This window comes from Peromyscus eremicus, chromosome 6, assembly GCF_949786415.1.
Source record: "Peromyscus eremicus chromosome 6, PerEre_H2_v1, whole genome shotgun sequence".
NCBI classification, from domain to species: domain Eukaryota; kingdom Metazoa; phylum Chordata; class Mammalia; order Rodentia; family Cricetidae; genus Peromyscus; species Peromyscus eremicus.
In genome coordinates this window covers 108,359,607-108,384,654 of record NC_081421.1, presented here as the reverse complement: position 1 = coordinate 108,384,654, position 25,048 = coordinate 108,359,607, and the positions used below count along the sequence as shown (strand labels likewise).

Here is a 25,048-nt window from a genome sequence, read left to right as displayed (position 1 = left end):
CACCAGATCTCATAGCAACTTTGTCCTGAGCCCTGGGGAGAGCAGATTTCATTCTCAATCCTTTCATACACAATGTAGGACAGAAAACATTCAAGCTACAAAGAGAACTTCACAGGCAAATGCTGCAAGGCAAGCCCAGGATAATAATGCAGGCAGGCAGAGAGTGGAGGTGCATATTTGAGGCAGCAGCTTCTGCATGGATTCACTACACAGAGTGTGCCTGAGGAGACTTAGAATGAGTTTGATAGCAGACGCAGAAAGGAAGAGTCCCGATAAAAGGAGGTGACATTATAGACTCAGGACAAGAAGATCCAGGGCATACAGAGGAACCAGTGAGGTGTGAAGGACTGACCAGCCTAGAGACAAGCTAAGGGCTAGAATTCAGGCTCTGCCCTGCTGCTTTTGAAGGTGAAAATAGAAATGCAAGAGCCCGGGTTTGTGTCCTTTGCATTATCTTCTGAATTTAGATGCTTGTATAGATTTATACCCAAGGCAAATGCATCACAAACTACATTTGGTTCTTGTTGGGTATGGATTTACCTTTTTTTTTTCTCAGCAAATTTTAGTCCATACCTACAATCTCGGCATAAGGAGCCATTATAGGGGTAGAACTAATAAGCAATTTGCTTTAAGAATTTTGTGAGTAAGCAGAACCAAGGATAGCAGCTCACAATTATAGTCCACTCATAATTAGAATGTACATTAAAAACACAGTTTCTTTATTACATCCAAACTAATTGGCTACCCACTAGAATCCCTATTTACTAATTAACAAGAAAAAAAAAAAAGAGAAGAGTTCAATGTCCTCTGTGGCTCACCAGGTCTAACAGTTTCAATCTTCCATTTAGAAAATATTCTACCCAGTTATTGGGTTTCTTCCTTCCTCTCTACTTTTCTTCCTAGGACACAGACAGGTAGCTTATTTAGTGCCTTGCGGGGTGTGGAGCCTTTAGCATCTTTGAGTCCTTACTGACTCAGTATCTGCCCAATGTGATCCTGTTTTGCTTGGGCTCTTATGGCCTTGGAGACGAAGGTGGCTTGGTGTCATCTCTAGCCTTTCTGGTTCTGCAGTTTGCTCTTTGATCTGGGGAAACTGTACCGGCTTTCACCTCAAGGCCCCCTCATTTTCTCTAGAACCCTTTGGGATGGATTGTTGACAAGCAGCAGCAACAGTTCCCTCCTCCAGACTCTCAGCTACTTATCCAAGTACCATCTGACCAGTGATGGTATTCAGGAGGGACTATCCCTCAAGCTCTCCCTACCTCATATTCCTCTGTTTCTTTTTTCTGTTAGACTGAGGTGCTCACACACCAGTCAGGGATTGGAGTAGCTCATCCCTTACCAGAGTCTGAACTTGGAGAGAGAGCAACAGCCTCTCTCTGACCCTCAACGCCTCAGGACAAAGCTCAAAGGAAATCTTAATGATACATATTATGTCACCTCTGCTCTCGTTGTTCCTCTCCTTCGCTAGTTTAAACCACTCTGGGACTTAGAGGGAAGTATTTTCCCTTTACTCTCCCTATGTCTTATTTTTAACCCTTAAATCTAGACCAGACTTAATGGAGGTCATTATCCTTGTGTCTAGAAAGACTGTGGTTACTGACTCTTCTTGGCTTGGTGACTGACTTGTCAATGGAGGTTGGTATTTAGAAAAATCATCTCTCAAAACTGGAGTGCGGATCTTGTTGCCTAATCCTCTCTAAATATCAAAACCTGACCTTTTCCTTTGTATTTCTAGTCGCTAGTTACAGCTTTCCCCACCCCACAGACATAAGGAAATACTTTACGTAATGCACACAGAAGGAAAGTAGAAAGCACATACATGTAGCTCTTTCCTCTGAATTGAAATAGTCCATGCTGAAGAGCATGGGACTGGAGATAAGGTTCAGTGAGTAAAAGTGCTTGCTGCAAAAGCAAAAGTACCTGAGTTCGAATCTCCAGTATTCACATACAAGTTAAGTGTGTGCCTAAAACCCCAGAACCAAGGAACAAAGAAGACCCTGAGCACTTGCTGGCCAACTCAGTGAGCTTCGGGTTCAGGGAGAGACTATGTCTCAAAAATAAGGTGGGGATATATAGAGGAAGACACCGGACTGAGAAGGCCAATATCATGACAAATGTCACGACAGGCTCCAAACAACTCAGTTAAGAATTAGGCCTCAGTTCTTGTTTCTTGAAATTGAGCAGGCCATTTCTGAGGAAGTCATGAACAAAGGACTATCGGTCTTTAACACCCCTGACACCGGCTCAAGGTATACTAGGACTGAGCCAGTCCCCCAACAGCTCCATAGCAGCTCAAGGTAATAGCCAAATAAGGACAAAGCCTGGGGCTTGTCCAGGCCAGCTCCCAAATGGAAAAGCTATAGGCTTAGCTAGCCCTTGCTAGTCCTAGCCAATTAGGAAGGTACTAACGTAATTGCCACTTGCTTAAGCCAATTATATCTAAAGTGACCTAGCTGCCCTAGGAACTCCCCTTGGCTCTGCTTAAAAGGAGTTCATGCATTGCCATCTTGCCTTTGTGTAGGATGGATGGCCCCAGTATACTGGAATAATAAATGTTCTGTTTGATCACATACATGGATGGTGGTCTTTTGTGGGACTTCTCCAGGACCCTAATACTGACATCAAACTCTAGCCTTAGAGTTCCCTCTCTCTCTCTCTCTCTCTCTCTCTCTCTCTCTCTCTCTCTCTCTCTCTCTCTCTCTCTCTCTCACACACACACACACACACACACACACACACACACACACACACACACATAAACACACACCCTCAGGAAATGAATGAAACATACAAAGTTCAGGAAATAAAAAAACTCAGGAGTCTCAGGAAGCTCCTGAAACTTAAAAGATTCACAAGGCCTCTCATGATTATGTGAGCAATAACAGTTACTGGGGATTGTTGGAGAGGGTAGAGTCTCTGAGCAGCCCAGCTGTCTACAAGTGGCACAGGGATCTCCAGGGATACAGCTTTCATGATTGATCACCAGTGCTGGGACAGATTTGTCAATGGTACAGCTGCTCTGTAATCATCTAGGTTCCTGTAAGTCATCCCAGTTAACTCACTGGTTCTCTAAGCTAGGTTAGGGTAGAAGAATTTCTGTGGTCTGTCACTGGTGTCCAGTCTAAGGTGAACAGACATTTGTACATGTCTCCCCAAGTCATGAAAAGCATACTACTTTTTAATTTTTAAAAATGTTACTTTATTTACAGATCCTTAGTTCCCCTTCTCAGCTTCCCCATGAAGTTATGTATGTAAAATCAGTTCAGTTTGAGGGAATCCCAGGCTACAACAGCCTGGAGACTCATAATACTGCTTGAATACTTGTTAGAGACACATGAATATTTTTTGTTAAGGATGTGTATCTTGGAGAAAGTCTTGTGGCCTAATCATCATTGCCAAAAACCAAAATACACACACACACACACACACACACACACACACCACACCCCTCTGTTTATATCCATGCATGCATGTGTGTCTACATATATGTATGTTTATATTTAATATTAAACTATACTTATTTTAAAAATGTAGTTGCTTTGGTTGCATGGTAATTCACCAGAGAACATGGGTAGGATTCTCCTAAACACCTATAGAAAATCTGTATTGCTGGCCAGTGACTACATTGGAAAATTATCCAAGTCATGCAGCCCTGAGCCTCACAGATTTTGCCTTATATGCATTAAAAACCACATTTTAAAAACCAGATTGACACACTTCAGTTAACAAAAACCAGTTGTTTAGAAAGTGAAACTACAGAAACCCAAAAGCAGGTTAGTCATTTAGGGACTTTCCTGGATCCTGGAACGATGGACTAGGTCTTTAGTGGATTAGGTCTTTGTTCCCATTTCACCAGGTGTTGGGGCCTAAATGCTGGGTTCTGAGGTCAGAATGGTGCCTCTAATATGGCATCGGTTGTGCTGAGGTCTCAGGGTCTGTTGCACTTTTATAGATAGAAATGAAGTTGCTGTGATAGATGGAAAAGGAATGTGTATACCATTTATGGCTCTGAGAACTGTATAAAAAATAGTATATCTAAAATGGATTTCACAATTCCGGAAACATACTGTTTAAATGTACGTTGCTTTACTAAAACGTGAGTTAAGTTGTCTTTGTATTTATCCTGATATCTTCGACAAGCTTAGTGATTGGTTGTGATTGCTTGGGATAGTTCGTTTTGGTGGCTAACTTGACTGTTTGGATCAACTAAAAGATTTGCCTCTGGGGAAGGTCTGTAAGAGCATTTCCTGAAGAATTAATTGAGAGAGGAGGCCCCTCCTTTGGAGTGGTACCTTCTTGTCTATATCCACATATTGGTAGGTTTTTTTGGTTTGGTTTGTTTGTTTGTTTTTGTTTGTTTGTTTGTTTGTTTTGCCTGCCTGCCTTCATTGCTTCCTGGTAACTGCATCTACCTTGTGGCTGTTACTGCTGCCATTCTTTCCCCACACCAGAGTGCACCTTCTTTGGCCTGTTGCCATGGCCTGAAGATCCAATGGCTCTCCAGGAATCCTTCAGGTTTTCATCACTATGTTGGAGCCCTGAGGCATTCAGCTTTGTGGAGTCAACAGCTAATGGTTTCTCAGCTTCTCCAGTGTGCAGCCAGCCAGCTGGACTCATCTAATCCAATCCCATAAATCCCCTTTGTAATATGTACTCACTCTAGGTTCTATTCCTCTAGAGAATCCTGACTAATACACTAGACATTTAGTTCCAAGAACACAGCAATAACAAGTCATTGACTGATATAGAAACCACTGATTTTTTTGAATGAAAAAGACCCAAATTTCCTTAATATTAAACAAAATGTTCTGAACAATGAAATAAATGGTATGTTTTAAAGTAATCTGTCATTTCACATATTTGAGAAACATAAGTGATCAGTGTTAAAATACTGAAGATTATTCTTTTTAACATTGGCTTGCTAAAATCAAGGTTTCCATTTTTCAGTTGTAGATAGGAATTCAAATCTTTGCCTATATCTATCATCTCGATAGGTATATCTACCCATGCTCCTAGCATAATGTTTTCATCTTGATATCTGTGTTCTGTGAAAAGTTGTCTCTGACTAAACTTCCAAGAAGTTTTTTGGATTTGAAATTCTGTGTCTGGTGATATTTACCTCAAATTCCAGCAATCTGCTAAAGAGTGAAATGTCCCTGGGATCCCTGCTGTTCAGTTTGGAAGGGACTCTGTGACTGCCTGCTTTCTATGCAAGGACCAGTCTCCACAGGAAGATGGGCTCAGAGCAAAGACTTGACCATGCCTCCATTCAGGTATCCAGTACCACAACGCCAAATTTTAGTTAGGGGAATTTACCTTCCTCATTCTCTCAGCTTTAAGTTGAACTTAGAAGTTCTTCTTACTGGCTCGGGCATTTGACTTTAAAAGTTAGCTTTTCCTGATATTATTTCAATTTTTTTAATTAGGTATAAATCTTTCCCTTTGTGTTGTGGACCTGGGAACCTGTCTCTGTGGGTGAGAGCACTGGGTGAGCAAATGTGAGAATCGGGATTCAAAGCCTGTAATCTCAACAGTGGGAGGAGGAGAGAAAAGGCAAGATCATAATGACTTGCTGGCCAGCTCACAAGTGATGCTCAGATTCAGTGAGAGACCCTGTCTTAAGAGAATAGAGGGAACAATAAACAATGACATCTGAGGTCTTCCCCTGGCTTCCAAGTGTGAGCATGAGAATATGGGCTTCCGTACGTGTCCACCTTCCCACAAATTAGAATCCCCTCTGTTTAGTCAAAAAGCTCCCCCCCCCGTGATGTATGCATCAATCAGTAATCAATAATTAAAATTTCATACTTAGATTGACATTATGACTCTGTTGACAAAGGAGAGGGTAAAATGATTTGTCCAGTTTCAACAGTTATATCAGCTGTACCTAGAAAAAAATATATCCCTCTCTTATCTACTCCATTTCCCTTCCCTCCCCCCCCCCCCCCCCCGTCTCCCTCTTCTTTCTTCTGAAGCATTTTCATGACACCATTCTTAGGTTTTCTTTATATCTTGCTGTTGTATGGACTTGGGTAGTTGCAGAGAATTGTGAAGCTACAGGATTTCAGTAGAAATTAATTCCTTTTACGTGGAGGAGAAGGGACAGAGGCATGTGAACCATGAAAGCTCTGCACACTGGTCCCGGTTTTTGATGTTGCTCAGTGGAAGTCAGAGCATGCATAGAAGAGTCAGCTGAGACTCGGGTGTAGGTCTTTTCAGGACACTGGCAGACTATAATGCACATTCACACTTGGCTACCACAGCAGCAGGATAGCAGGGGTTTCTTCATATCTATTTCTATTTAGGTACCTGTGTCAGCCTTTACTCATCTCAAAGAGGTAAATGTTATTACTAATTCTTTATGGATTAGGAGACTGGAAGAAGCTTGTTTGCTCCAAGTCGTAGACAGTCAGTTTAGATGTAAGATGGTTTTCCTGATTCAAAGCTCCTACTCAAAGCACCCTGTAACACACAGAGAGCCAAATTAGGGCCAGGGAGATTGCGGAAAGTTAAAGACTCAGCTCGGAGTGTGAGAAGAATGGTAGGAGAGGAATTAAAGCTAGATAGGAAAAAAAAATAAGGAAAAGAGTTTGCATTTGAGTTTTTTTATGGCTCCAAAGGAAATAAAATTATTACATGATGCTATTGGTGAAATTATTAAGGCCACTATACATAGATAAAAGGGAGGTTTATTTTGTAACTTACAAGTGAAGGGATAGGTTGCAGGATCTGGGAAAGGTGTAGTGCAGTCCAGCAGTGTTCTCTGGAGAACTCTGTTCCGTCTACCTTCAGTGTCCTGGGTCCAGGAACCAAGAGAGCCTGCACATCCGGATCTTGGGTCTTCAGTATCCTCCCTCAGCCCTGCCTTGTAGTTGTGACCATTACCGAAGCCTCAATGGGGGTTGGAACTTCCAGGTCGAAGCTGGAATGGCTACTCACTGCAAGATGCAAGTCCCCAAGCCACAAACAGAAGGCCTTTCTAAGTCCCTCTGGTCTAGAGGGTTGGGTTGTTTTTGGAGGAAGTCAAGACCTGACTCTTTTTTTTTTTTTTTTTTTTTTTTTTTTGGTTTTTTGAGACAGGGTTTCTCTGTGTAGCTTTGCGCCTTTCCTGGAACTCACTTGGTAGCCCAAGCTGGCCTCGAACTCACAGAGATCCACCTGGCTCTGCCTCCCAAGTGCTGGGATTAAAGAAGACCTGACTCTTGATGTTGTAGAATTGGCATTAGGTAAGCAGTGTCTATCTTTAAAAATCCTTCTAAGTATGCAATCCATGCATATGCTTATTTTTATAAGCTAGAAGAATGATCTGGAAGCTTGTGTCTTATAATCAGATCATTCTTAGTGCTGTTTTCCTAGGAACAATGAGAATGAACCATGAGCTCTGTCTTCCTGTCCATTCCCCTCCAGCTGGAGTGACAGGTGATTACAAGCCACCGTCCTATAACTAAACTGCAGTCCTCTGCAAAAGCAGTAGGTGTGTGCTAAGCTGCTTAGCCACTTCCCAGTCCCAAACCCAATGCTTTCCGCTGAACAACATCTGGTACTTCAGTGTTAGGGTTCCATGCCTACCTGTATTACCTACTGTGGCTGGTGGTTGGACAGAGACTGTGTTTGTGCAACTGTTCAGCCTCTTTTTTGAAGTGGAATAGTCACATGTTCAAAGACAGAAGAAAGTCTCTACAGAACACAAAAAGCTTGATGAGGAAGCAGCAACTGGCAATTAAATGACTGTGCAGTGTTACAAGATTGGCTTTGAGAAACTCTGCATTTGTCTTGTTCCATGTGTTCCATGGATTAAAATCCATCACTTACTGTACAGTCATTTAATCAAAATAATCATGTAAAATATGATTAAGTCACAGAAACCTTCATGCTACTTCTAAGTCACAACTGAAAAAAAAAACAAGAAAAAGGTTGCAGTAGTTTTAGTTCATCTCCAGTACTCTGGAACCTTCTTTGGGTTAAGGATGATGCTACGTAAGATGATTTAGGGTGAGGACCCAGCCTGCTTAGACCAGAAGGAAAGAATGGTAGTTCTATGAATTTCCTCTTCAAAGTGGGACAAATGTTACTATTTTGTGTTCTTTTTCATTAACTTATTAAAAATATTTATTGTTATGTGCATGAGCGTTTTGACTGCATGCTTTTATGTATACCAACTGTGTGCCTAGTGTCCATGGAGGTCTGAAGAGGGGGATCAGATCTTTTGGAACTGTAGTTATGGAATATTGAGAGCCAGCATGGATGGTAGGAACCAAACCTAGGTCTTCTGTAAGAACAAAACCTGTTCTTAACCACTGAGCCATCTCTCCAGCTTCTTCATTATCTTAAGGCTTAGTTATTAAAATTTAAAAAAACAAAGGTATTCTTTGTTGTTTGTTTTTTGGTTTCACTTTAAAATTTTGTTTTGTTTTGAGGGGGAGGTTGCAAGAGCAGAGGGCAGAAGCAAAGGGACAGGGAGGTGAGTGGGGTCAGGATGCAGGATGTGAAATCCACAAAGAATCAATAAAAAGTTAAACAAACAAACCACATTTATTTATTGAATTTTTGCATGTGTGGACATGCTTTGACATTGTGTGTGTGTGTGTGTGTGTGTGTGTGTGTGTGTGCATGTGTGTGTAGGTCAGAGGGCATTTTGCTAGAGCTAGTTCTTACCTTCTATCAAGTGAATTCTGGGGATTAAACTCAGGTCATCAGGCTTGGCAGCAAGTGTTTTAACCCATTGTCTTAGTTTCTGTTTTATTGCTGTGAGGGGACACCATGACCAAGGCAACTCATAAAGGAAAGCATTGAATTGGGGCTGGGTTACAGTTTCAGAGAGTTGGTTCATTATCATCATGGCAGGGAGCATGGTAGCAGGCATGTCAGGTGCTGGAGAAATAACCTTGAGCTTTATATCCTCATCCATAGGCAGCAGGCAGAGAAAGTCACTAAGCCTGGCATGGCTTTTGAAACCTCAAAGCTCACCTCCAGTGACAGACTTTCTCCAACAAGGACACACCTCCTAGTCCTTCCAAAGAGTTTGTCAACTGGAGGCTAAACACACAAATATAGAAGCCTATGGAGTGCACTGTCTTTCAAACCACCATTGTGCCATCTCACTGGCCTCTTTATCGAAGCCTTTAGTGTCCATTGTTTTGTAAGTCAAATAATATTGCCCACTTTGCCTGACTCGACATCCCGATTCCTACTTTTCAGGTGCAGTCACTTTGACTTTTAAGTTAATGCTTTTACTTACACATTCCTAACAGTACACTGCTTCACCGTGTTTTGTGTTTTAAGTGTTTATTAAGGGTGGAGCATGGAGATTTTGCTTTTATATAGCTGTCCCTCCCTTCCCTTCTTCCCTTACTTCCTCTCTTTCTCTTATTTAGTTTCTAAAATCTTGCAGAATAGCTTTATGGTTAAGTTCATATTTATAGTGTCCATTCATTTGATTTGTGAATATTTGTCATCCAGTGGATTTCTTGTGTAAACTTTTATTTTTGTCATGAACTTGCTTTCTTTTTCTTCACTTCTTTTAGGTTTCTGGTTGAGATTCCTGAATCTGTTAATGGTGCTGTAAGCTGTATTTCCCCACACAGTGTCCATCTTGCTTGGGACTCATCTTTGCCATCATTCAGTGAGGTCTCTCTTTGGGCTGGGAATATGATCAGTGGCAAAGGTCTGACTTAGCATGTGAGATGCCCTTAATTTGATCCAAAGCAAGGAAAATGAAAAAGTCTTCTTTTACATTTTAGCTCTTGTTTTCTACACTTCTTTGTTTTGATTAGGAACAGTAGCCAGCAATCTTCTAAAGGGGAAGGGCAGAAATCATGTCTTTGGACAATGTGAACATCAGAAAATATGTTTATTCCTTTGCCATCTTCAGTTAATGTTAATTTGGATTTGCAAAAGGTCTTCCTTTGGAAGATTCAAAGTGGCAGGAGTCCACAGTTCCTTGACAAAACTGTCTGGTATGTAGTCGGGTAGTCGGAAATTTCTGTCCCACCAGGCTGCTCATGACAAATCATGACATGGAGACTTCTTATTAACTATGAAATCTTGGTCGATAGCTTAGGCTTGTTTCTAATTAGCTCTTATAACTTAAATTAACATATCTCTATTCATCTATGTGGTGCCATGTGGCTCATGGCTTTTACCTCTCATTCTTCATATCTTGCTTCCTCTGTGTCCAGCTGGCAACTCCCTTCTTCACATTGTCCTCTCTACCCCCAAAAGTCCTACCTAGCTATTGGATGTTCAGCTTTTTATTAAACCAGAGTGATACATATTCACAGTGTACAAAAAGATTATTCCATAATACGAGTGTAGCTCACATTTAGGAAGTGTGGTTGGGGGAAAAGACTCAGAGCCTACCCACAGCAGTTTCTCTAAATGTCTCAGAGACAAAGTGAGTTTATTTTTACTACTTGAAACCAACGTTCTTTTCCAAACTGCTGGTGTGGTGTCTCCTTGGCTGGTTGTGCTGTATGTTCACTTCTAGGTTATTTTTACTATTACAAGGAAGGGAGGGAGCCACATCATGCTATTATTTTGGGTGTGACCTACCTAGGAATAGGGCCCCCCTCTCCATTGTAGAAAAGGCATACCTTGGTAGAAAGATCACATACTCTGTGAGTAAGAAATTTTTCTTTGAAGTGTTCTGCAGATGGTCTATGTGGGTTCATGTTCCTTGAACTTGGGTACAGATTTGATTTTGTGTTATTGATATACTTGAGCCTCACAATGTAATAGTAAGATGGAGACAATATTGTGAGCTCTTCATTTGATGAGTATGGTCTTTAACATCTCAAAGAGGCTCATAATACACAAAAAGGTTAAGAACCAAATACTTCTTAAATACCCTTGCTTTCATGCAGTGGATGAGAGAGCAGATGCCACAGAAATCAATGTTATAGAAACGGTACACGTGTTCTGGAGAGAACTGGACCAGAGTGCTGGGTTTGCTGACTCTGAGACTGGGAGTCTTCTATGCTGATCTCAGTCAGAGAGGTCACCGAGCCTACTCTATCTGTGTCACTCACTTCTTTTCCCAGAGGAGATCAAGAGAAGGCTCCTCCAATGTGGCTGGGGAGATCTTCCTTCAGACACCGATAGAGGATAAGTATCACCGTGTCATTGCTCCCTCCTCTGATTCAGTCAAGGAAAAATGTGAACATGGATAGATTCATGTAGCTTTAAATTCTTGGCAGTATTTCATTGCCCAGGTGTACACTGAGCCTCAAGACAAATGTAATCATGTCGAAAGAGTAAATATTGTGCTGGGGCACTTTTTGGCCAAGTGTCCAAGTGTCTTTGTTTATTTGACTTCCTTTGGAAACTCAGTGAATATAATTCTCTGGGAGTAGGCTTACTAGTTGACATATTGTGACATATTTAAAACATGTAATTAAAAATATTATGGGTTTTTTTTGGTATGTGTACGCATGTGAACTCAAATGCCTATTAGCTCTACTTACAGCATATGAGTAGAGGTCAGAGGACAAGTTGCAAGATTGCGTTCTTTCCTTCTCCCATGTGGATTCCAGGGACTGAACCCAGATAGTCAGGCTTGGCAGGAATCTTTATCTTCTGAGCCATCTTGTTAGCCCAGAAAGTATTACATTTTATTGAACAGATACCTATTACTTATTGCATGCAAATATTGTTTCATTGTTTACAAAGTAGTTTTACATATGACTTTATTTAGCCTCAAAACCCAGCATGGCAACTTGTCATTGGCTTAATTTACAAATGATAAACCAAGGACAGGAATTTAAAGATACTCTCTTATGTGTGCACACTCATAAGCATAAGAAGTGGGATGGGTAAATTTGAATTCTGTTACAAATTCAGTTGTTTTTCCTTCATAGCGTATGGTTGGCTGATCCCCACTCTTCATGATGCCTCGTAGGCTCTGGGAGGGTGAAACCTGCGTTTCTGAGGTGAGGGTGAAACCTGAGCCAACCATGGTGTCCTTGGTAGTTTGCAGCCTTGATCCCCTCCCCTGCCAGGCATGGTCAGGCTGTGAGCATGTAGCTTCAGGACTGACCAGATATGAGATCCTTGGGAATCTGGAGTGGGCACAGACATTTGCTTGGATCAACTTTCCTCATTCTATTTCAGGTAGGTGTCACAAGAGGGAAGAAAAGACTTTACAGAGGCTACGGGGCAGGTGTGCCAGCAAAGATTTGTCACTGTCCTCCTCAAAGGACTCAGTGAAAGTTCTTCTCTGCAGCTAGGTTGATCCTCAGGGTTTTTTTTTTTTAAAATTGTGACACATACAGATTTTGTCCCACATGAAGTCAGCCTATGCAGATAATGATTTTCATTAACCTTATCTTTTTGGTGTCTTACAGTGAAGAGTTTGTCAGTCCTGTTTAGCCCAGGTTAGGGTCAAAACATCTCTCTACCACTCTGAATATGTTGGCAACCTCGATGTCAGCAAATTCTAACTAGGAGGCCCTTATCAAAGAGCTTGTTTCTGTGAAACAGAAAGCCATCCTTCTTGGCTCACATTCTGCTTTGGTCTCTGGACAAGTCCCCACCTTGTCTTTGGCACTAGTCTAGTTTTTTCGGACATGATACACACCTAGATTGAGGAACTACTCTAATGAGACCTCTCAGCACCTATTCAAAAGAACCCCACTCAACTTCAAGTCTAGTGTTCATAGTTTTGAATACTTAGGGTCCTAGTGTGACTCAATTGCAAGTTTTTCTTACTCTAGCCTCACAATTTCCCTTAAATACTGTCTTAGTTATGATTTCTATTGTTGTGATGAAACACCACGAGGAAAACCAAGTTGGGGAGGAAAGGGTTTATTTAGCTTATGCTTCCATATTGTAATACATCATGGAAGGAAGTCAGGACAGGAACTCAAACAGGGTAGGAACCTGGGGGCCGGAATTGATGCAGAGGCCATGGAGGGATATTACTTAGTGACTTGCTCTCCATGGCTTGCTCAGTCTTCTTTCTTATAGAACCTAAGTCCATCAGCCCAGAGATTACACCACCCACAATGAACTGGGATCTCCCACACCAACCACTAATTAAGAAACTGCCCTATAGGCTTGCTTACCTGCTGCCTGATCTTATGGAGACATTTTCTCAATTAAGACTTTCTTTTCTCAACTGATTCTAGTTTGTATCAAGTTGACATAAAACTGTCTGGTACAAGTGCCAACTTAAAATATTTCTTGTTTTGTATCTAGTCCTAAGAGTGTTACTGGCTGTTTCTTATGTTTACTTGGTGTGACTTTGATCATTTTGAAGCAAGCCCCTTGGAGAACATCTCCAAGCTCTGGGCAGCCTCTGCTCATAGAGCCCCTGCCAATAAGTATATGGAAGGGAGCCCCTTAAGGGGCTGTGTATAAAGCATTATGAAATTACTCACCCCAACTCACTGAACAAGAGAAAGTGAACTTTTGTTCAAACACCACTTCTCCTATTTTTGTGATTCCAGATGTTTACATTCATGAAGTCCAGGTACATTACCTTAGTATCCCATTCTCTGGAGAGATGGGAGAGGGGAAGGCAATGTGCAGAAGCAGCTAAGCAAGTGCTTCAGTATATTACTAGCCATACTATCAACATGTTTTGTTATTATCTTATAGTTCTGCTCATGGTTCTGAATTCTTTGAAGGCTAAAGAGGAATTCTTACATTTGACAACTGAAGGAACAGCTTGACTAGGGGGAAACAGTGTTGAAGCCTGTCAGTGAATGTAGCTAACATATGTTGCATTTATAGACAGGGAGAAAACAAAACTTAGCAGGTCCTCGGAAAAATGCGAAAGCTGGCTGACAGGTGTGACATCTCAGTGCAACAAGTAAGAGCTCTGCTGAGCAGCCATGGTGTCCAGTGAGACTTGATTGGTCACAGATGACAATTCCAGCTCACTGAGCTGTTTCTTTAGTGTCTGCAGCAAATAATATCAGAAGTCAAGTAAAGCTGACTACTGACAATAGGATTGGAAACACACTCAGGTAAAACAGCGGAAGATGGGTTGGGGAGAGCACTCAGTTTGTAAAGTGCTTGCTGTGCAAGCATGAGGACCTATGTTTCATCCCTTAGAAATCATGGGGAGGGAAAAGCCAAGCACCATGGCATGTGCCTATGACCCCAGCACAGAGGAGGCAAAGATAGGACAATCCCGATAGTTTGCTGACAAACCCGCGTAGCGGAATTGGCAACCTCCAGGTTCAGTGAGAGACTGTGTCTCAAAAAATATGATAGAGAACAACTGAGGAAGACATCTAATACCTGACCACCACACATATGCACACACATGCACCCACAGACACAGGCATGTAAAGTGCACCCCGCCCCCACCCCACAAAGAACTCAAGATGCTAGGTTCCAATGATGTAATTGAGCCATCCAGATCATTTCTAAGGTGTGCCTCCTTCCAGAGGACAAATTAATGCTAAGGGGTGTGGCCACTGCTAGGTAAATTATATTTCACTGGATGGCTTCACACCCACCCATGGGTATATGGACAGCACAAATTGGACTCCTTGGTGTGCTATTAAAAAAAAAGCATATGACATTGGAAGGGGAGGTGAGGATGTATCTGGGAGGAATTGGGGGAGGAGTAGGGATTGAATATGATTAAAATACAATGTATGAAATTCTCCAGGAATTAATAAAATATTGTACTAAAAAGGAGAGATGTTCTTTGACTTTTAGTGATGTCTACATACATATTACTTATAAATATATAAACACATATGTACATATATATGTGTATCTTCTTGGTTTTGATACACTATAACCATCAGAAATAAGAAAATATGTGTTGTGCTTATTTCCTAAATATTCTTTCTCAGGAGACTAATATGAATATACTAATAACAGTTTTGTGTTGGGGTCTTAGCTGGCTTCCATCTTTCTTCTCCGGAAATAGGTTCTTTGAAGTTCCAAGCTGTCAGCTTACTCTTGTTTCAAGTCGTCAGAATCTTTTTGAGAATTTGTCAGTTGATGACAAAATTACTTTTATTATTGCATCTAGAACACCTTGGATCAGTGCTTTTAACAAAACAAAACATGTCTGAATTAAATACTCACTTTTTTCATTGTCTCCCCAACCCAATTTGTGAGTGCCATCTATGTGTCTATGTATTTGTCATCAACAATGCCACAAAGATTTGAAGTTACTCAGTAGAATGATAAGAATAATACAATAATACAGAAAAGCAAAGTTAAGATTAAGCAATGAAGCCCGCTCTGTTCCACCCCATAGGCTTCTCATCACCTCATTCTCCTGTTGCTGTGTCACCAATATCATCAGCTCCCCATCCCACAGGCTGCCATGCTCCTCTGGGATCTCGAGTCTCTGTGCTTCCAGGTTACCTGGTTCCTGCACTGCGAGGCCTCCTGACATCGTACCAGCCCTCAGCTAGGCCTCACTCATATCCACCCTGTAGGATAACTGGCTCCTCTTGTATCTCACCTCTAACTAGGCCTGTATCTCAAGTTATGTTTTATTCCTTCCCACCCTATAGACCACCTGACTTCTCTGATCTCAAGTTCTGTGTTGCCTGGCCTCTTAACTTCACACATAAGTCTTCCAGAATCTCATTTCTCTGTGTTGTCATTCTATTGTGCTCTTCCAGGATCTCATATCCCTGTGACTCCAGATAGGACTTTCCACTCCATCAACCTTCCAACTTCACACTTGGCTTCCTTGGGATCCACCTGCATTTTAACCTCTTGTTGACCAGAGCTGACTCAAGGTAGGGCATCCAGGCGTGGAGAGCCACACCAGAAGGAGATGGAGGACAAGTCCAGGAAGGGATGAGGGGTGTGCTGACTGAGGTGGTTTGAATGAGATGACTCCAGTAAGTCTTATTTTGAATACTTGGTCCCCGGTTTCTGGCTGTTTGGAGGATTAGGACATATGGCCTTTATGGAAGATGTAAGTTACTGGAGTTGGGCTTTGAAGTTTCAAGACCCATGTCATTTTGAGTTTATTGTCTCTGCTTCCTGTTTGGGGTTTAAGATGTGAGCTTTCAGCTGCTGCTTCAGCTGTCTGCTGTTTGCTACTTCAGTTCTGCCATCATGGACTATTACCCTCTGAAACTATAAGCCCAAATAAATTCTGTTTCTGTAGTTGCCTTGGTAATGGTGTTATGTCACAGCAATAGAAAAGTAACTAATACACTGACCCCTGGATACTAGTTAGTGCAGAAGTAGTAGACTCTCTGAGGAAGATCAAGGATAGAACATGAAGTATGTAATACCATTCCTGCTGCGGAAAATGATGTCTCAACCCTCTTACAACTTAGTCCTTGCCTAAACATTGTACACAGATCCACTGAGAGAAGAAAGATGATTTGAATAAAAACTAATAAGATACACAAGTCCCAATGAAGAAACAAGAGTAACATGAAAAAACCAAGACAACATCCCCACACAGTTACTAATCCCATAGTATTGACCCCCTCATTAGAATGACCTGGAAGAGCTTCCAAACAAAGAATTCAGAAGAATGATTATAAGTATGCTCAAACATCTCAAGGAAGACATAAATGTACTTCAGGAGCGAAAAAGCAAAGAACTGAATGAAATGAGGTAGTTAAAATAGAATTCAATAGAGACAGGGTTGCTGAAGAAATCCAAACTGAAATGATGCTTAAGATAAAAAACTTAAGAATTCAGATAAAATCTGGGTCAAAAGTCTCACCAATAGGAGGGATCATGTGAGAAAAAGTTTCAGGTCTGCTGTGGGATGTTCTGTATGTTAAATGTGTTGCTCTGATTGGTTAGTAAATAAAACACTGATTGGCCAGTAGCCAGGCAGGAAGTATAGACGGGACAAGGAGAGAGGAGAGTTCTGGGAAGTAGAAGGCTGAGTCAGAAAAACGCTGCCAGCTGCCACCATGAGAAGATGTTAAGATACCGGTAAGCCACGAGCCACATGGCAACTTATAGATTAATAGAAATGGGTTGATTTAAGATATAAGAACAGTTAGCAAGAAGCCTGCCATGGCCATACAGTTTATAAGTAGTGTAAGTCTCGGTGTGTTTACTTGGTTGGGTTTGAGCAGCTGCGGGACTGGTAGATGAGAGATTCGTCCTGACCATGGGCCAGGCAGGACTGAAGAAAACTCTAGCTACACAGGTCTGAAAGACAAAGATAATTAGATCACTCAGTAAAATGTCAATGATAAAAACTAAAATGAATGGAATGAGAGAGAGACCTATGGAAGGGTTTCTTTTCTGTACCATGGAAAACTTATCTTTGAATTATGGACAAAGCAGGAAAGGGCATTTTCTTAATTACTGATCAATATGGGAGGAGGGCCCAACCCATTGGTGGTGTGGCTACCCCTGGGCTGGTGGTCTTGAGAGAAATAAGAAAGCAGGTTGAACAAGCCATGGGGAGCAAGCCAATAAGCAGCACCCCTCCATGGCCTCTTTTTCAGTTCCTGTATCCAGGCTCCTGCCTTTATAGTTCCTGTCCCGACTCTCCACAATGATGGCACATGACCTATAAGCTGATATAACCCCTTTTCTCCTTAAACTGCTTATGACCACAATGTTTTATCACATTAATAAAAACCTTAAGTAAGACACTCAAGTAGACCGGACAGTGTGGTACTGAATGATAATGGTACTGAATGATAATTGGGTTACTGAAGAAATCAAGAAGGAAATAAATTAATTCCTAGAATTTGCTAAATATCTTATGTAATTTGTAAATAGTGATAAAACTTGCTTCAGTAAATTTACTGGGAGCCATTTTTTTTTTAACTAGGAAGAGCTCTGTGGAATTTCCAAGTAGAATAGGCATTAGATGCTTTTGTTATTTCTGCCACTTTGGTTAATGAAACCATCCCCTTTATAATGTAATTAGGGCATGAACAATTCTCTTACCAAATATTAAATGACACACATAGGATCTTGTCACTGAGTGCCCCTCTGGAGAATCACAGGAAACCCCTTAAACACACCACCTGACTTACTTGTGTAAATCCAGACAGTCAAGATAAAGGTAAATAACTTCCTGAGAGAGATTTGAATTTCTATGAACCATGTGTCTTTTGTATAAAGCCACCTGCTTTTTGTTTGTTTGTTTTTTTAGGAACAAAGGAAGCTGTTGTGTAAACATGTTTGTATTTACCCTGAGTGAGACATGTTTATAAGACTGTGGTAACATTACATTTATATAATATATTATAAATACAATGTTAAATTTGAGAAGAAAAGATTTGGGACTTGAGATACATAATGAAATTAAGCTTTTAAATTTAGTTGTCCAAACTCCATTTAGTGGAGGAGAAGTACACAAAATATATGGTGCTCCTGCAGGACATGGTCTGCTCTATAGTCTAGTAGGTCAGATGTACTTCTTTTAGATAAGACACTGTTTGGTCCAACTCACAGCATCCACACTAGGCGTCCACTCTACAACATGTGCTGGCTTTATGTTTTGATTGACTAACTTTTCCTTTCCAACTCATTCCACACATTTTCTGAAATAAAGAGGTTTTTTGTTTGTTTGTTTTTGTTTTTGTATTTTTGCTTTGGGACTTGATAAATATGTACACTTTCCTGGTGGTAAATGGTTGCACACAGTCAAGGAGATGGACTCAACTATGTGGTTGGAGAACAATGATTTTATTTTAAACATACAGCAGGCAGTTTTCATTTATTGCGGAGATTCATATTCTACTGTCATTCATCTTTTAAATATTAAGGCCTAGTGAACACATTGCTTTGAATTGGATCTGAATTTATGAAAGGTGGAATCCTCTAGGTTTGTAGGACTTTGACACAGTATGCCATATTTCTAAGGAGAGATTGGGATCTCTGTCATTGATTTTCAAATGTTTTGACTTTTTCACAGAAAACTTCCCAGACTCCATTGGGAAGTAGTATGCTTAATTACAAGGGCCTAAGCTTAGATTTTGTGGCCTTTGACCATCTCCTAATTAATCCGAAATTTGATAAATACAGCCAGTACCATCTGTAATTCATGTTGAATATAAAGAAAAAAAATCCTACATTCTTATGGGTATGGTTGTTCTGTATGGTAGAGGGTAGAGAAGCAGTAGCTATGCTTTTCTTTGCCACATTGTATAGTTTTAATGATTTGCTTAGGAAGTTCTTATAGATGCCATTCTGGTTAAAACAAAAAGTATGTCATCGTGCTGAGTTTCAGGGCAGTCTTGGCTACAGTGTGAGACCCTGTCTCAAAACAAGCATGCAAACAACAAAACAAAACAAAAAACCAAACTAAACAAACCAAATCATAATGTAATAATTTATAGGAGTCTTCATATATTACAAAAATTTTGTAAGGTTAGCTCAAGTCTTCTGAGCTCATAGTAAGAGTTAGTCCAACCAATATAGAAAGGTTGTTTCATTGGCACAGAACAATTTTGCTTTCTTGTGACTCTGTGAGGATGCTATTTCTAGGTCCTTTCATAATGGTCTGTCACACATGGTGCAACCATTTCTATATAGTTGGTAGAAGAAATGTCCTGAGATATTAGTGTGAGAGGGTGGGGTAGGGAGGGCAAAGCTGCATTCAAGGGTTATATGGCAATGAACCAAATGTGGATAATTTAGGGTACCTAAGCAGGATGACATCTTGTTTTAAAGGTTGGTAAGGAGGGAGAAAGGAGGCATTGATCTAAGCTAGAGTCAAAGTCAAGGTCACTGAGCAGAAGATTGAAGCAGTATGCTGGGAGTGGTAAAAATAGACTCTGAGTCGTCAGTTGTTCAGGCCGTGGGAAGGTAAACAGATTGAAACCCAGTTTATTTATCAAGAGAACAGCTAGCAGAAATGACAGGAAAATGAGCAAAGACACTTTGGGCCATTCTGCTGTAGTTGAAGGAAGAACTTTGAGAGACACAGTGCTGACAGTCAAGGGACTTTAATTAAGGCTGGGCTGTTTGTGTGAATGTGTCTGTGTTGTTCACACCCTGAGGGATACTTCATCAAATGCATCCCTGTCCATCTGAGTTACTCTTTTTATTGAATTTTGTGTAATTTGTCCAACTCACTTCCAGAATGGCATCGTTGATGCTGTGGCCATGGCTTCCAAATGTGCTTTCTGGCTTATGCTGGGATCTCATTGGTATTTAATTCAAACAGAAACCAGAAAAGAAAAAAAAAACCCACATGCCTTTGTAGACAAAAATGTCTGAAACTCTGAAGTATTAAGTGTTAAATACAATGGCTAATACTTTGAATTTTGTGGTCTGGGAATATCAAGAATATGCAATATTTTTGTTGGAATTATGTAGTATGGCAGAGGGGTGCGTCACAGTTGGCGGAGTGCTTACTTACTACATGAAGGCAGCTCTTTACAGTTCCTTTCCCATTTCATTTGCAATTTTCTCATACGGAATCATATATACTCCATCATCCCTAGTGTATATTATTATCAGAATCTCCTTCTGCCTTCCTCTCAGAGCCCCAGTCCTTATCATCATTAAGTAAAGTCAGATGAGACACACAGAGATGAGGGTGTAGAAGGAAGGCAGTGCTTGTACAGAACAACGTGAGCACACATTTGAGGGTAGGAGTGAGGAGACCAAAGGGATCATTGTGGAGAAAAACACTCTCAAGGGGTGAGAGTGGACAATGGCCAAAGGCATCATTGTGTCAAATGCTTTTAGGTAGGCTCTACACTATTTCTTTAATTCCCTATCATAGACATCTTTCCTCAGGAGTTTTGTTGTTGTTGTTTGTTTTTCCTTTTTACTGTTGTTGTTTTTCCTGTCCAGATGAGTGACAGGCCCATTTACTCCCTCTAAAATGTCTTGACTGGGTGGTTGGGAGAACAGAAGTCAGTATTACCATTTCCACTGTGCACACAGTTTGCCGAGCCTCAGTTAGCTCAGCTTCAGTAGGAGGAAGACAGATTTACTTATTTATTTTTTCTCATCATATCTGTGGTCAATTGATAAAGGCTACTGGAGATAAGTATGGGAAGGATTTGGAGAACAAGGCTGCGTTCTGTGGGAAATGGTCCATGACAAATTCATTCAACACGTATTTACTGAGTGTGTGCTGTGTAATCAGCATGGCTCACCAAAAACATGGGAAGAAAGGGCTAGCAACCTGTGAGCCTTTCACTGTCCTTGTTGAGATGACAGGACTCTATAAGTGTTCTGGTTATTTTCTTCTTTCTCCTCCATCTTAAAGCTTTTTCAACCATTACATGGCCTTTTGTTGCCATCCTGACTTTCTGCTTCCAGAATCCTATATAATAGGAATTTTATTTGCTGTTAGATAGGAACCTGAAGTCCTTTTCTCATTAAAACCCTCACATTGTCATAACTAGAGTCTGCTCCACACCACAGTATTCTGCTGTCCCTCTCCTCTGCTTGTTATTTTGAGAGGCATTTTGCTCACATGGAACTTTTACTGAGAGCATCATGAGCCTGATTAAGCCCCAGTGAGTAGTCTGACCCTTAACTTCCGAGCTGAGTAGGGGCACTGTTATCTCTCTGTCCATCATTCATCTCCCCTTCTTTACTGGGTAGGGAGTTTTACACATTTCATCCTTTGCCTTTTCAGTCCATAATGGAAAGTGGGCACGCTTGCTGGAACTTCTGGAAACATACTATATTTTTGGCTGAATACCATGCACTTAGGATAACACAGAAGAGGGGAGATTGCATGGAATCTGGGCCACTGGTGAGCTTAGCTGGGTTAGCCTTTGTGGTGATAATGGTTCTGATAGGATCATATATTTGAGTACTTGGTTCCCAGTTGTTAGAACTGGGAAGGAGGCATGGCCTTATTGCAGGAGGTGTGTCATTGGGTGTGGGCTTTGTGGTTTAAAATTCATACCATTTCCAGTTAGTTCTCTCTCTTTCTGCCTTGTGTCTGTGGATCATGATGTAAGCTCTCAGCTACTGTTTCATAGCCATGCCTGCTTGCCTGCTGCCATGTTCCCTACCATGATGATCATGAACTCTAACCCTCTGAATCCAGAAACTCCAATAAACATTATCTTCTATAAGATGCCTTGGCCGTATTGTCTTATGGCAATAGAAAATTAACTAAGACAACCTTCAGTTTGAAATATCTACATTTGAATATCATTTATGTATAAGAATATCAGCTAATATGTTTAAGCTAATGTGCTCTATCTTCTGTTATTTGCAACTAAATTAAATCCCTGATAAGATATGGATTATTTAGCTCTGACCCTTCCTAGGTTCCTTTATTATACAGTAATTTGGATGAGACCTCTCTCTTCATTCAGCAAGGAATCTTACAACCATGTTACTCTAAGACTATAAGTTTTATAAGATAAGGGGATGACTATTCTGTTCAACAGTGTTTCTTCATTGTCTAGCAATCACCTGATACCCAGTAGCTGGTTCAGTAAATATTTGGTGTGTGAATGAATGAAAGCTTCTCTATGGCCAAGGGAATAACCAATCAAAGAGAAAGAACCCCACAGAATGGAGGAGAGTTGTTGCCAACTATATATATATATATATATATATATATATATATATATATATATATATATATCTGAGAGAAGATTAATATCCAGAATATAAAGAGAACTCAAAAAACAAAGTCTGTTAAAAAATGGACTACACTCCTCTCATTGAATATATCACACACTTAGGACACAGGACTTTCTAACCTGAAATCCTCCTTCCCAAATTCTAGCTTCCATGGAGCCAGACAATATACAAGCTGCCAAGGGAAAGAAGCAATTAGTCATTCTATCCAGTTGTAACACCTATGAACCACAATAGTGACCAGCACTTTATAAGTATCCTATAAAGTGCAGTAACTGGCACTTGCATATTGGTGGTAGCTAACAGCTATCTAATTTGACTTACAACCCACTCAACAGGAAGGAAAACATGCCTAGTATTAGAAACCTAGCCAACTTCCCAGGGCAGGTGAGGTCATGCTGCAGGAGATAATTGACTATGGCCACTTTGTGAGATCAGCACAATTCCTGACTACATTCTAAAGGTTATCTTTACACACAGAGATAAGTGTAGACTCACCTCTCATCAAAGAAGCCTCTTTACAGAAAGTGGAGACCATCCCAGAAAGCCACGACTGGACACAGTGCAGAGAGCAATGGACCACAAGGAGCTCAGCCCCATTAGATATACCTACATTACATCTCTGGCATCTACGTTTCATGGGGACCATCATAAAAATGGGGCTAAGGAGGGAATCGGGCATGGGTTGGGGAGGGAGGCTGGAGGGGCGGGAGGAGGAAAGAGAGGGGAATCTGTGGTTGGTATGTAAAATGAATAAAAAGTTTCTTAATAAAAAAAGGGGGAAGGCTGGAAGATTGTAAAGGCCAGAATATCAGGAAGTCTGCTGTGAAACAGTCTTTCATAGACATGGCTGCATAAACAAAATCTGAACAATGGCAATGTCTATAGACACGTTAGTGCAAAGGGGAAGAAGTCATATGGGGTCACACCCCTGGAAAAGGAACTACAGGCCACTGATGATTGCTGAGAGATGGAGAGTTTGCCTTGCCCAGAGACGGAGCACCTAATACGTTGTCCAAAACAAAGTGGTTCGCACTGAAACCCTATACATACAAAAGCAGCTTATATTTATATACTTGTGCATACATATATATGCATACATACATAAATACATCCACCCATCCATTCATATGTACACACATATATGTGACAATAATTATCAATGAAGATGAGGAGATCAATTTGAAAGTTGGGGGACAGACATGGAAGGAGTTGGTAAGAGGAGACTTGGAGGGGCTGGAGGGAGAAAAGGGGAAAGTGATGTGATTACATTTTATTTTAAAATGTATAATAAAATGTACAAAAATTTATAAACATAAAAAGTTATAATGCAACCAAAATAATTAGCAAACATACAGCTGTTGGGAAAGAAATGTCTTAATGATTAATTCAGTGATTCTCAATCTGTGGGTCATGACCCCCTGCAGGGTTCACATATCAGATATTGTGCATGTCAGATATTTACATTATGATGCATAACAGTAGCAAAATTACAGTTATGAAGTAGCAATGAAATAATTTTATGGTTGGGGGTCACTACAGCATGAGGTGCAACATTAGGAAAGTTGAGAAGCACAGGATTAATAGACTATTTTGCTTAACTTACAGTCAGTAAATATTATAATATGCACACACACATATGTGCAATATATATATTATGTATGTCATTGCTTATTTGTGTAGAATAAGAAAAAATATAAATCGTGCAGTTGGTTTGACATTTGATATTAATAAACAACTTCACTGATAACAACTTCAGTTGTAATAATATTTTTTATGGCATAGTTGGAAACACTTTTCTCATTAGTTCTCTGAGGTCTGAGAACTTGCTGGTGGGATGACCCAGGTCACCAGGCATGTTTGCTGGGTGAGGAAAATAAACCTCAGGATGGTGCAGAGTTTGTGCTTATCCACTCACATCTAGCCACCCGATCCCCAGTATGACTTGACTTAGGTGTTCTGGTCCATTCTGTACTGTGACTCATAGAAAGAGCTCAGGACTTTTAGTTCCTTCTGGACTTTGCATAGTCTATAAGACCCAATAAAGTATCTGGCAAAGCTCAGATCTTAACTGTGTGTGCATGTGTGTGTGTGTGTGTGTGTGTGTGTGTGTGTGTGTGTGTATGTGTGTGTGTGTGTGTGTATGCATATATGTGGGTATATGCCTATAAGGGTCAAATTGGTTTGTTCTGCTGGAGCTTGGTTACAGGCTGTTGTGAGCCACTCAATGTGAGTACTGGGAATCGAACTTAAGTCCTCTGGAAGGGCAGTGCATGCTCTTAACCACTGAGTCATTTCTCTAGCCTTTCCCCCTTCATATTGAGTATTGCTATTCACAAATGAGAAAGGAAGAAAAAATTAGATATGTGTGTCTCCTTTAGAATAACCATAGAGGTTAGATAGATAGTAAGGGACCAGGGCAGGGGACTCTTCCAAGAAAGGGGAATAGGACATAGTGTTATAAGGGATGGAGGGGAAAGCAGAGTAGGAGGATTCAATAAGGAGGGATTCAGGGACAGGTAAGGAGGGACTATGGGAGGAACATCTCATGATAAAGGCCTTT

At 40.8% G+C, this 25,048-nt stretch overlaps 1 long non-coding RNA gene across 1 annotated transcript in view; it reads left to right on the top strand.

Annotated features, from left to right (window-relative positions):
- The window catches only part of LOC131913594 (uncharacterized), a 59,912-nt gene extending 35,770 nt beyond the window's left edge, over window positions 1–24,142 (top strand). The window contains exon 3 of the long non-coding RNA XR_009379927.1: window positions 22,966–24,142. This is a non-coding gene — a long non-coding RNA (uncharacterized LOC131913594). The remainder of the gene's footprint in view (window positions 1–22,965) is intronic.
- Window positions 24,143–25,048: the final 906 nt, after the last annotated feature.